Source organism: Helianthus annuus, chromosome 6, assembly GCF_002127325.2.
Source record: "Helianthus annuus cultivar XRQ/B chromosome 6, HanXRQr2.0-SUNRISE, whole genome shotgun sequence".
Classification (NCBI taxonomy): Eukaryota; Viridiplantae; Streptophyta; class Magnoliopsida; order Asterales; family Asteraceae; genus Helianthus; species Helianthus annuus.
In genome coordinates this window covers 32,355,238-32,368,217 of record NC_035438.2, presented here as the reverse complement: position 1 = coordinate 32,368,217, position 12,980 = coordinate 32,355,238, and the positions used below count along the sequence as shown (strand labels likewise).

At 40.0% G+C, this 12,980-nt stretch overlaps 1 non-coding gene across 1 annotated transcript; it reads left to right on the top strand.

Moving 5' to 3' along the window:
• The first annotated feature begins 1,150 nt into the window (after positions 1 to 1,150).
• On the top strand, positions 1,151 to 1,257 carry LOC118480024. The gene has a single exon (XR_004861665.1). It is a non-coding gene; the product is annotated as a small nucleolar RNA R71 (small nucleolar RNA).
• The last annotated feature ends 11,723 nt before the right edge of the window (positions 1,258 to 12,980 follow it).

The following is a 12,980-nucleotide window of genomic DNA, read 5'->3' as shown; positions in this document are numbered from 1 at the left end:
GCTTCCGGGATCAATTTTCTTTTGGGGGAGTTTGTTGAGTACGAGGGCGGAGCATTCTTCGCCTTAGTTAACTAATTGCAATGTTTCAATTTTCCTTTTATGAATGAGGAAGTCCCTCATGAATTTTGAGTATTTAGGCATTTGGGTTAGGACTTCAATGAAAGGAATGTTGACATGCAATTGTTTTAGTAGACTTTCGAATTTTGCGAATTGCTCATTTGTCTTTTGACGGATTAACCTACCGGGGTACGAAACCGGAGGAGCCTTGGTGGGTTCTGGTGATGGAGGAGTAACCTTCTCTTGTTGGGGCGGTGATGCGATCTCCTCAGTAGGCGATGGCCCTTCCGCGGGACCTACGGTACGGTTCCGTAGAGTGATGAGATGAACTTGTGCTTTTGGGTTTGTTTCGGTATTACTTGGTAACGCGCCTTGCGGTCTCTCGGAGAAATTTTGGGCTAGTTGATTTATTTGTTTTTCGATGTTTTGTATACTAGCTTGTTGATTTCTAAAATTTGATTCTAATTGTAGAAACCTATCCGAGTTTTTCTTTTCAGTGTCGGAGATGAGGCGAGATATAGTATCTTCAAGCCTTTTTCGTCCACCTTGTTGTTGAGAGAAATTTTGTGACTCATTTCTCGGTTGTTGAAAGTTTGTTCGTTGATTTATGCTTTGTTGGTTACTACTATTGTCGGGTTCTCTCCAACCAAGGTTAGGGTGGTTGCGCCATCCTTGGTTGTAGGTGCCCGTTGGAGGACCCGACGGCCTAGGTCTATTATCAATGTAGTTTATCGATTCTGGTTTGTCATCTGTTTCTTTCATACAACTCCAATTTTCATGTGGCCCACCACACCCTTCACAAGCCATAACCGAGACTGTTTTTGTCATCTCTAACTTTTTAATTTTAGAAGAAAGGGCCTCGATTTGGGCTTGTAAAGAGGTGCTTTCATCAACCTTATGGGCACCCGGGGCAATAGATTTATTGCCTCGGGGAGTGTGCCACTGGAAATTGGTTTGAGCAATTTCCTCAATTTGATTATATATTTCATGCAGGCGGCGATTACCTAAAAGTCCCCCGGAGCTAGAGTCAAGTGTTTGTCTTGTGTGTGGCAACAACCCATTATAGAAAGTCGATACTTGTTGCCATATCGCAAGACCGTGATGAGGACACTTTCGCAATAGCTCCTTGAACCTTTCCCAAGTTTCATATAAGGATTCCCCGTCCTCTTGGGAATATGTATTAATTTCAGTCATTAATTTAGCCGTTTTAGCGGGAGGGAAATACTTATATAGAAAATTTTGGGCTAGTTCATCCCAGGTGTTTACCGATCCAGCTGGGAGAGCGTTAAGCCAAGCTTTTGCTCGGTCTTTTAGTGAAAAAGGAAACATTCGGAGGCGGATGACATCATTTGATGCTCCATTGATCAGAAAGGTATCACATATTTCTAAGAAATTAGTAATATGTAGATGGGTATCCTCGTCCGCAAGCCCATGGAAGGTTGCAGAGTTTTGAAGCATCTGTATCAAATGCGGCCGAAGTTCGAAGTTATTGGCTTCGACATTCGGTGCATTGATAGCGGCGCCAAGATTACCCACGGTAGGTCGTAGATAATCCATGAGGGTACGTTGGTCCGCCATTGGAAGTGGGTTCCCCGAAACCTTCTCTTGGTTTTTAGTTTTCAGTCTTTTTCTGAGAAAGCGTTCGGGTTCTTCTAGAGGTTCTTTTATGTCTTTATTAGAACTGGAGCTCATACACTACGTAGAGGTGGCGTCTGGTTCCAAGTCCTGCAACAAAAACAGAAAAGAAGGTTGGTCAGAAAGTTCACCACGGCCACGTGCTCAGTGAACACGACCCGTGGTTGGAGTTACAGTGATTGTTTTCCGGATCCCTGTTACTGGAGAGTTGGACACGGCCCCGTGTTGCACCGACACGGCCCCATGGTCAGCCTTCTGTAACTCGGAAAACTAAAAACTGCCAGTAACACTGCTGGGCACGGCCCGTGTCCGACCAGGCACGGCCCGTGTCCGACCAGGCACGGCCCGTGCTGAGCTCTGCAGAAGCTGAAAAATTAAGAAAATCTAAAAAAAATAAATAAAAAGAAAATAGAAAAAGTGATTAGACCGTTGATTCCTAACTTTCTTAAAATCCTTGTGTCCCCGGCAGCGGCGCCAAAAAACTTGATGCGTGTTAGTGTATATATGTTTTAGGTGTATATTTTAAGCCCTTTTTACACTTTTAGCCAAGTTTTAAATTTAAAAAACACGATATTTACTAACACTAAACACACATGTGGGCAAGTACACCCATCGTGGACGTAGTATAGTGTTGGTAAGATACCGAGGTCGTCCAAGGACACAAGAGCTTTTAGTACCGGTTTATCCTCAACGTCTAATCAAATCAAAATGTTAGAAAAGATTTTTAAACTAAGAAAATAAAACTAACTAAAATGCTGAAAATAAAAATAAAAGTAAAAACAGATAGACAAGATGAATCACTTGGATCCGACTCGTGTGTTAGTGTAACCTTTGATTATTTTCGCACTTTTGCACTTATTTAAGAGATTATCTTAGTTATTGTAGTAGGCCCCTCTTTTGAAGGTGACGTTACCCTCGGCTAAGTAGTCTGAGTCAGCAGGGATACAGTCCTAAGTAGCCGGGTTAAAGTTTTAATAGTAGTTTAACTTATGAGGGGGTCAAAGAGTTTGGACCCCCGCCATCCAATACATTTGAGTCTTGAAGGAGGTCCTACTAAATTTGACCCAGGTCCTTTGCAGGATCTATACACTGAACAATGGTAAGACCCTTACCAAACCGTTCCCTTAACCCCCGACCAGGTAGCCAACATACCTCCATATAGACCGTGGAGATATGAATGGTGAAAATCTTTTATTTTATATAGACAGTAAAATAATGCCAAGACACCACGGACAAACGATAAGGAAGAATCACCTTCAACATAAGAAACTAGTAATTAAAGTCATTAATACAAAACCAATTAAAAAGTGCAAAAGATTAAAAATAAAAAGTATTACACTAAACACTTGTCTTCACCAAGTGATGTAAGAGACTTAGGCAAACATGGCCTTTGATTGTCAAGAACTCTTATGATCAATCTTGGATCCCGAGACGACTCACACACTCTATGATGGACAATGGATGATGGTGGTGGATGATGGTGTTGTGATGGTGGTGGGTGGTGGGTGAAGTGTGAGAGAGGTGGTGTGCCAAGGGATGAGTTGAAATGGCTCCAAGCACTCCTATTTATAGGCTGAACAGAAGCCTGGGCATGGCCCCGTGCCCGCTGGGCACGGCCTCGTGTCCGTCTGACACTATCTCTCTTCATTAATTGTAATTCGCAATTACAATAAATGCGCCTGCAGCATTCTGACCATGCCCCCGTGTCCGCTGGGCACGGCCCCGTGGTGGGCAGTAGAAGCTTCTATAGGTTTGTTTTTTCTGCTGCTTCTTGGGCACAGCCCCGTGCTCGCTGAGCACGGGGCGTGTTTAGTCTTCTGGCTTCTCTGTTTTGCTTGGGAGATGTTGTCGAGGGGTCGGGCAATCCACTTTTGTTCCTTTTCTTGTATTTATGTTAGATTTTGCTGTCTTTTTGCTTCTTTTGTTATTTTGAGCTCATTTAATCCTGAAAACACAAAAGGAAGACAAAAGCATACTTTTTCCAACATTAGTACTAAAAAAGGGTTAGTTTTAAGCCACAATTGGTGTAATTTATATGTTGCATTTTGTGCACATCAATCACCCTTGTCCAAAATATTCATCAAACTACAACAGTCAAAAGTCAAAAAGTGGTCTTCAAAAGGCTGTGCAAGCTGGGCTCAATAGCGACACTCTCATCAAAAGTAAGCGACTTGCATAAAACCAAAAACCTGCTATGCTGATGGGGGAGGAGGAGGTGGAGGAACGAAAAGCAAACTGCGCACATGCGCTAACTCCTCCTCAAGAGCATGAACGAGACGCAACAAATAACTAATCTGCTGCTCCATGGTAAGAAATCGGACGTCAAAATCTGGGTATGGCAAAAGAGGAGCAGGTGAGTCACGAAAGATGACTGACATGTACAAGGTGGAGGACGTGGAACCTCTCAAGCTCCATGAATCTACGACACAAAATCTCCTGCTGAAGCTGCAAAGACAGAGTAAGTCATCCCTCGTGTAACCAGTGTAGTGTGAAGGATGGTATGGATCGGAGACTGGCATAGTGTTTGGCGGAAACCATATGAGTGGCTCGCCTGATGGTGCAGAAGCAAAATGAGTGGCATGTGTGAACTGTGGCATGAAAGGAAATGCGGTTGACACGGGTGGAACATGGCCAGGATGCTGGCTGGGCGGACCTTCCCCTGGACGGACCTTCCCCTGGACGGGGTGGAGGGATATCCTGTAAGAATGTGATCGGCAAGTCAGTGCGGTGTGTATCAGACACATGTGGGTGAAACGGGGCAACGTCAACAGGTGCATGAGTAGGTGCAGGTGGGGGAGTAACAGGCTCAACAAAAGGAGGCATATCGTCATCATCCTCTATCCACCCATTGCGGGTGAATGCGTAACGGGGATCTATCTGATCAGCAAAAGGAGCATGGTCAGCGGCTGCAGGGATCGGATCGGGTACAAGTGGTGCAACAACAGGTATGCCAACAGGTACAGGGTCATGCTCAGGCAGAGGATCAGGAGCAGGTATAGGATCGGGTGCAAGCATAGGCTCAGGGTCGGTTGGTGCCAGCTCAAGATCAGCGGGTATCGGCTCGAGATCAGCAGGTACATCAAAAAGCTGATCGTCAGGCACAAAGTCAATCTCATGCTCCGGATCAATGTCAGGATCAAACTCATCATCAAACTCGAAGTCCTGTGGAGGAACAGGTGCGGCAGACATAGCCATGTCAGAATCAGAATCAGTGGGGTAACGCTGCAATCCCAGTGCATGCAAAGTAGTGGATGACACAGACTCGAAAGAATCAGGACCAGAATGATCAGAAGAAATCTCAATGATAGGAATCTCAATAAGCGGAACACCAATGAAATCATCGACTGGAGCTCCATCACCCTGGGCATCCTCAGGGGGACCCTCAATAAAAAGATCGATATCATCATCAGACATGGCATCAAAAGGCAGATCCTCGAGAGGAAAAGCCGCAAGAGGAAGAGGGGCGAGGATCGGGACCATGGCATGCTCATCATCGGGATGTCCGAGGATGATATGATCCTGGTCAGGAATAGGAATGAAAAATGTATCCTCGTCAGGTAGACCATCAGCATGCGGTATGTCGTCGCCAAAATCAGGTAAAACAAACAGCTGGAAATCATCGTCATCATCATTCTCAATGTCAGAGGTGAAAATCTCAGGGTCTGGGACACTCTCATCATCTGAAACTATGGCCATGGGGTCAACTGTATCTGACAGTCCACTCTCAGATGAGGACATGGTGTCTGTAATCAAAACAACCACAACATATGCACATATATCAACAATCATCAAATAAGCATGTAAGTAGAAACAATGTAAGAATGTATTCATCCTAGTCTTCCCAGACTATCCCACCCAGCCTCTCAGACTGAACTACCTAGCCTCTCAGACTAACCTCCCAGTTTCTCAAACTGAACTACCCAGTCTCTCAGACTAAACTTCCCAGTTTCTACTGAATCATAACCTTGAAATATGATTTGTGCCTTTTGTTTGCAAAAATGTTTGTTCCCTGGATCTGGACGTTTTGTGTATGCAATGTAAACATGTTTGAAAACATTTTCGTGAGAGCCCTAATGATCGTAGTCTAGACTCGAGAAAGAATCCTAGTTCGCTACGATCGAAGCTCTGATACCAAGCTGTCACACCCTAACTTTTGCGGAAGCGTGATTCTTGGTGTGACTTTCTTAATACCATAGTAATCAATCATAACAACACTATATGATAAAAACCAGTAGATGTTCATCCATATATTAAGTTTGAAAATACCACAACATAAATTGTCTGAAATGTCAACACCAAATTTTAAATTACAAACCACAACATGTTTGAAAGAGTTCACTAAGACTCGACAAAAGACCTTAGATAAAACCGAGTTTAGAACCATATATCTCGTCCAGGAGTAAGATACATCTCTTAAACACTAATGACTTTGGATGACATCTTTTATTCATGACGCAGCTTGAAACATGCAAACACCTGCCAGATCCACTTAGTTCCCTGAAATACATGTAATTTGAAAACATCAACAAAAGTTGAGCGAGTTCATGTGATTGTTCGTGTGTATGAGTAAACCTTTAAAGTATGTCTGCATGTATGTAAGCCCTGGTATGTAGCAATAAGGAAAAACAGATCACCAATGGTTTGCAAGGCCAATGGTATGTGTGAAATGGTGCAGGAAAACTCAAACCTAGCGGATTTTGCCACGACATTAGTATGTGGACATAGTCACCACATGGGCCACCCTGGTCCTCATGGGTGTGGGCTCGCTACACCCAAATAGATCTATCACTCATGTCCCTCGGTCCTACGACGAGGATTAATGGCCTTAAGTGTTGTACCCATCACTCACATGATCAAGCAGTAACCCTCCTTAGCTAACCATACCATGTATAAAATGTTTGTAAACAATTGTAACATGTATTTCACCCCCGAAGTTATAAAACTGAAAACAGTTAAAAGAAAAGGGGGACATGAACTCACTGCCTTGCGTCTTCGGTACTCGTAACTCAAATCCCTTCAGCAAACACGACTACCTACAATGTACTAGGGTCTATTAGACGAAGGGGCCGTGCCTTGCCTTAGTATTTACGTTTTTGAGTTACGTTTCTTTTATGCCTTCAATATTATTCCAAGTTAATTACTTGTTAAAATAATAATTATTTTAACTTTAAATTATATTTAATTTTGGAATAATTGTTAAACAATATTTTGTAACAATACTTCTCATATTTCCTTCCCAAGGATGGGGGTATCTCATACATGTATATCCGTATTCTAATATTTGTATATCTTGCCACGTATTGGTGTCGTATTCCGGTGTGTACGTATTTTCTTAATAAATATCCAATATATATTTCCAAAACAACATATTTTCAAGTCTTACTTTGGAAAATAATGTATTTCAAGTTCGTCCAAGAAAATATATATTTTTTCAAAAATCATATATCTTCTAAATATTCCAAGAAAATGTATTTTTACTTCCAAAAAATAATATATTTTCTCCTTGTCAAAAATATGATATAACTTGGTAATATTTACAAAAATCATATTTTCATTTCTTGTATCCAAAATAGTATTTACCAAAAATATATTTATAAGGGTATTCCGGAATATTTTGTAAGTTACGTTCTTTCGTTCAGTTTCACACTATTATGTGTGTAACTTATATATTTATTCCTTGAGATTTTTGGTAATATTTTAGATTGTAATTTCTTGGTATTTTTGTTATGTCATATTATTTTAACCCTAAAATAATATAACTATTACACAAAGTATACAAATATTCACACACGTGTCTTTAGTATATATCTAGCCATTTTTAAAAAAAATTAACCTCCAATACTTGTATTTTTGTAACAAAAATTATGGCAAAGTTTATGTAGAAAATCCACGGTTAAAATACACTTATAAATACTTGTTTGAAAATATTTTTATAAGTGTTTATATTTTTGGAAAATTTTGCCATAGTTTCCCCTAAAAATGGAGGTGTCAATGCTATCAAAGCATATCATTTTCTTTTTAAAATCATCTCAAACAATCAACAATTTAATCAACAATTCAATCAACACTTACCTAGTGCCAAAATTATGTAATTTACCTAACAACATGAACTTGAACTTTCATAAAAACTTGTAGTAACTTGGTAGTGTGTTTAGTAGGGTTAGTTACCCTTTAAAATGTGTTTACTTCTTTAAAAGTTTCATTCTTGAAAGATTTAGGTGTTTACAACTTGTAAACATGTTTTACAAAAACATTTCTTTATGAAATCTTCTTGTTTCACAAGTGTTTCTACACTTGTTTTACCACAAAAAATAGTGTATGTTTAAGTAAGAACCAAGATCTACTAAAAATCATATTTTGAACTTGGTTCTTTTTGGAAAACCATTCATAAATCTTAGATCAATATGATTATTAACTCACTTTGATTATTACTTTTCAAGAAATCAAGTATTCTTTTCAAGTTCATGATTTAGTGGTGGATGATCTTTCATCCTACAACTTCTTACATTTCTCATTTTGCTAAACTATGTTTTTAATCATGATTTAGCAAGATGCTATGATGATCAACATCATCTTTACAAACAAATCAATTATCAACATGCATTCATAACATAAACAACTTAGTTTCATCAAGATTACTTTATATATCAAGCTTATGTTCATGTTTCATGATTAGGTTCTTTAGTGTTCTTCATGATTTTCATCACATATCATCTTTTAACCAACTAAAAGAGAAGTAAATTCAAGTGACAAGAAGCTTACTACTAGCACAAGGGCTAGGGAAGAACACAAGAAGCTGAAGGTGGTAAATGTGATGGATAAAAGCAAATGGAAGTGGTCCTTCAATCTCCAAGAGCTCCAAGCTTCTTTAGACACCTTCTTGCACCTTGTGATGAACTTGGATTGGATGATCAAAGCTTGACAATGGTGGTGGTATGGTTGATGGTGTTCGGCCGAGAGGGGGAAGAAGGGAAGGAGAAAGATGGTGTGTGTTTGAGTGTGTGTGAGATATGAGGTTATGATCTTCTATGTCTTACTTATACACATGTTTAGGGATTAACCAATGGATAAAGTGTTCTCTAAGTACATAACAAATCCAAGATCACAATCTTATGAGATCAAAAGAAATCACAAGTGGGGGACCCACTTGTGACCGTCAATTGGAGGGGGGGGGGTCTTGGTTGGGGTTTAATGGTAGGTTAGGCAATCTAGTTAGATTTCAAGTGTGATGATTAGTGTTTAAGTGTATTATGTGTTATATAGTGTGTTAGGGTGTTCGGGGATCATAACTAGCTCAGAAACATTAAAACAATTCTTCTAGTATAATTTTGGTGTTTCGGGTAATGTCCGGTTGTTCGGTTAGGTACCGGTTCGTTAAAGTGTCAAACTATACCGTTTAGTGTTCTTTATGTACCCTTTTGTGACACTTTTAATTCCCGACACTTAGGAAAGCATTCAGGACTATTTAGTCATATTTTTGCATGTTACTAGCTTGTTAAAAAGCTGATTTTTGCTGATTTATGCTGAATTCAACACTTTATGTGGGTTTTAGGCACTTTCCGGCACTTAAACTATCACTTAGGAATGCAGTTTTGTGGTCCTTACTTCTCTACACACTATACTAGTGTAGTACTTAGTCTCTGGCCCATACTGGGTCTCAAAACACTGTCTGTCTATGTACTGAACTTCGTTAGCATTTTTCTGAGTTATTCGCTCACTGTGCTAACTGTGCTTTGTGCATCATTTATGTCAATAAAGCTTGTATGTAAAAATGATGTGACGTTATGCAATATGTGACGCACGTGTAAGTATGATGCAGTAATCAGAGAACAATTATTTGTAATTCAGCACAGTCATTAAGCACTAATCATGGTTAATTAATTGTACGGATACCTGGATTTTTTTGACGGTTGTCACAAAAAGGTGGCAGCAGAAGATGTTCTTCTACCTGACCACCATGAACCTTGCGAGGTTCTTAACTGAAACCGCTCCCCAACCTGCGGAAGGGGAGACGAACGCTTAGGCTCTGAGCGCGGTAGAGGCTTGGAAGCACTCGGATTTCATTTGTCGAGGCTATGTGTTAAACGGGCTTTCGGATGCACTGTATAACGTTTACTACAATGTCAAGACTTCCAAAGGTTTATAGGATGCCTTGGACAAGAAGTACAAAATGGAGGATGCTGGCACAAAGAAATTTGTGGTAGCCCGTTTCTTGGATTTCAAAATGGTTGATTCTAAAACAGTTATGAATCAAGTACAAGAATTGCAAATTATACTACATGACAACCTTGCGGAAGGCATGACACTTAGCGAGACATTCCAAGTGGCAACGATGATTGAGAAGTTACCTCCTGGTTGGGTGGATTTTAAGAATTATCTTAAACACATACGAAAGGAGATGACTATAGAGGACCTTATTGTTCGTCTTCGGATTGAAGAGAACAATATGCCCTAAAAGGCAGCCATGCGCAAACTTCTACTAGCGCAAATTTGTGTAACACCTCGAAAAATTTGCGACCTATAATGTATTGACACGTGTCATAGGCTGGAACGTGTTAATGAATACTATAGAGGGACTAAAGTTGACAAACATAGAAAGTATGTGAATTCAAGGGTTCAAAATGTCAACAAGGGATAAATATACTCTACAGTAACCCTACATGATGCTCGTACCTTCAAACGAATGAATCATGGATCATACGGAACTAAATATGGAAGAAAGAGAGAAATTACAAACTACAGGGGTCAAATGTGTCAACATGTTTAAGTTATACCTCTGAGTGACCCTTTGGCATACCCGAGGCTTTGTAATGGTAAATTTTTACTCACTAGAACGCGCGATATAAATTTCATCAAGTTCCGTTATAAAATGAGAAGGTTATGATCGAATTCGTACATGAGGGGTTAAAAGCGTCAACATTGAAAGTTAGGACTTTTCGGGTAGTAACAAAGTAACCGAGGACTTAACAAGATGAGTAAAAGTCTTGAGGCCCTTGTACGTAAATAAACAGGGTTCATAATGCAAAGTTACCCCTCCGTAAAACCAAGAGCCAACTGCAATAATTGAAAAAGATTTGAAAAATCTTACTGTAGGTCTCTGGCGGGCCGCGTAAGATATAGCTAGGGATTACGCGGGCCGCGTCAATAGTGCGAAGATTTGATTTCTGACAGTGAGATTAAGGTGGGCCGCGTAAGCCTTGTTAAGGTCTTACGCGGGTCGCGACAGACTCCCAGATGCAGAAAACGTGGACAGAAGCACTGTTTGGTGTTTTAACCGACTCTAAACATTATTGCAACAGCATGGGCGCCCCTTAAACGACCCCTAGGCCTCAGAGACACATGTTGATGATCAGGGACAATGGCTAGACTTAGTTGTCAAGATCTTGAACCACCAAGATCACTATATAAGGCCATTGTATGCAACATTGTAACCACACCTTCATTCTGCATTCTTGATCATCTCTGGAGCTCAAGAGTCCTCTCTACTCATCTCTGGTTGTGCATAGGACTTCAGTAAGTGTGCTTAACCCTTCTTAGTCGAGTTTTTGCTTAGTTATAGCTTAAAAGTCAATCCGTCGTAATTAACGATTGACTTAACGATTAATCACAAATGGTCCAGTGATTAGTCGAATCAAAGGTAGTTATAGGTTGGTAATTATGTGGGCATTAAACCCTTAAAAGGGCACCCTATGATTCCCACTCTAACTAGTCCAAATGTCGGGTCAAAGTTGCTTAGAAAAAGTCAACAGAATGCTAATTTTCGATTTAACGCATAATTAACAATGTAGATGGCGTGTAACCTGTTTTATCACTCATATAACTTGATAATAAGTATTATAACTGGTCTAAGCTTGTTTAATCCGACCATTTACTGTTTTGACCCGGTTCGGAACCGAAAGTCGCAAAACTTTGACTTTTGCCTTGACTTCAGTTCTGACCCGTTTTGGTATGTTCTAGATATGCCTTAGGACTCTCTTAGGACCAGGTTACATGATGGTATAACCCTCTGTGACTGGTTCGTTGTTTGTCCGAGTCTTTTGCACATTTCCATAATATGCTTAAAAGTTGACCATAATGCCCTTATGACCTTAAAACGAGAATTTTGGACATGTGAAAGGACAATAACCTTAGTTACTGAATTCTAAGCATGTCCCTAAAATTTCATGTCAATCCGAGGTCTAGAATAGGAGTTATGCTAAATAGCGCAATTAAGAAAACTTTTGTAATTAAACGGCGCAATTAGCATAAAGCCTATCTAAACCCAAAATTCGACACCAAACCTTTTACACACTGATGTAAAATAATATTTTGGGATTTTTAAAGATTTTTAATTATTTTTAACCTGCTCATAACCTACGGTTATGACCTTGACTAGGTAAATACCAAATATACCCTTTTCGGGCATAAAATGAGTTCTACAGGGTATTTTGACCCGAATCCAATTGCTACTGATTTCATATGATAAATAAAGTATTTTGAACTTTATAACTTAGTCAGAAAACTCAGATTTTGTCACACCCCGAATTTCCACGTGTCACCGGTGGGCCCGGTGGGGGAGTATCGTGACGTAGTTGATATCATCATAGTCAAACAACACAAATTATAATGCACAGCGGAAGCAAAAGAAATAGATTTATTTCAACCATCAAATGTAATATTAAAGTATCACAAGTAGTCGAAATAGATCCACAGGCGGATCGGAATAAAAAGAGAAAAAATGTTCAACAGATAAATGCATCCCAAAGCTTGCGAGACTCTATGATGCTAAGGAGAGACCAGCCTATTACGTATAGCACCTGCACTTAATCTTTTTGGGGAAAATACGTCAGTTTACACTGGTAAATACAATTTAACTGACTCATTTTGAAAAGGTTTTAAAAATTGATTTAAATGCTCAAGGCACAAAACATTTTATAACTTGGGAATAATTAATCAAAGTTAAACTTGTAAAAGATTTACATGTTTGTTGTGCGTTCAGTCGCCCGAGTCGTGTCGGGTTTAAGGTTAATTGACACACCACTTAGTATAAGTCCGCGGCGGGAAGCCAACGTTTATACCTTAATAATGGACATAGTACCGGGTGTACGCCTACACCCGGGTGTCAAGGTCGTGGCCAAAAATGATGCCAAGGATATCCGGGACATGGTCAATAAGCTCCCAAAGGCGTAAAAACAAACAAAACCAAGTTTTCAAACGGATCACATTGATAATACCCAACTACTAAAGAGTTGGGGTCAATTGCCCGACCAAGCGGTATTTTATATACCGTACCCCCAAGCCCGTATAGG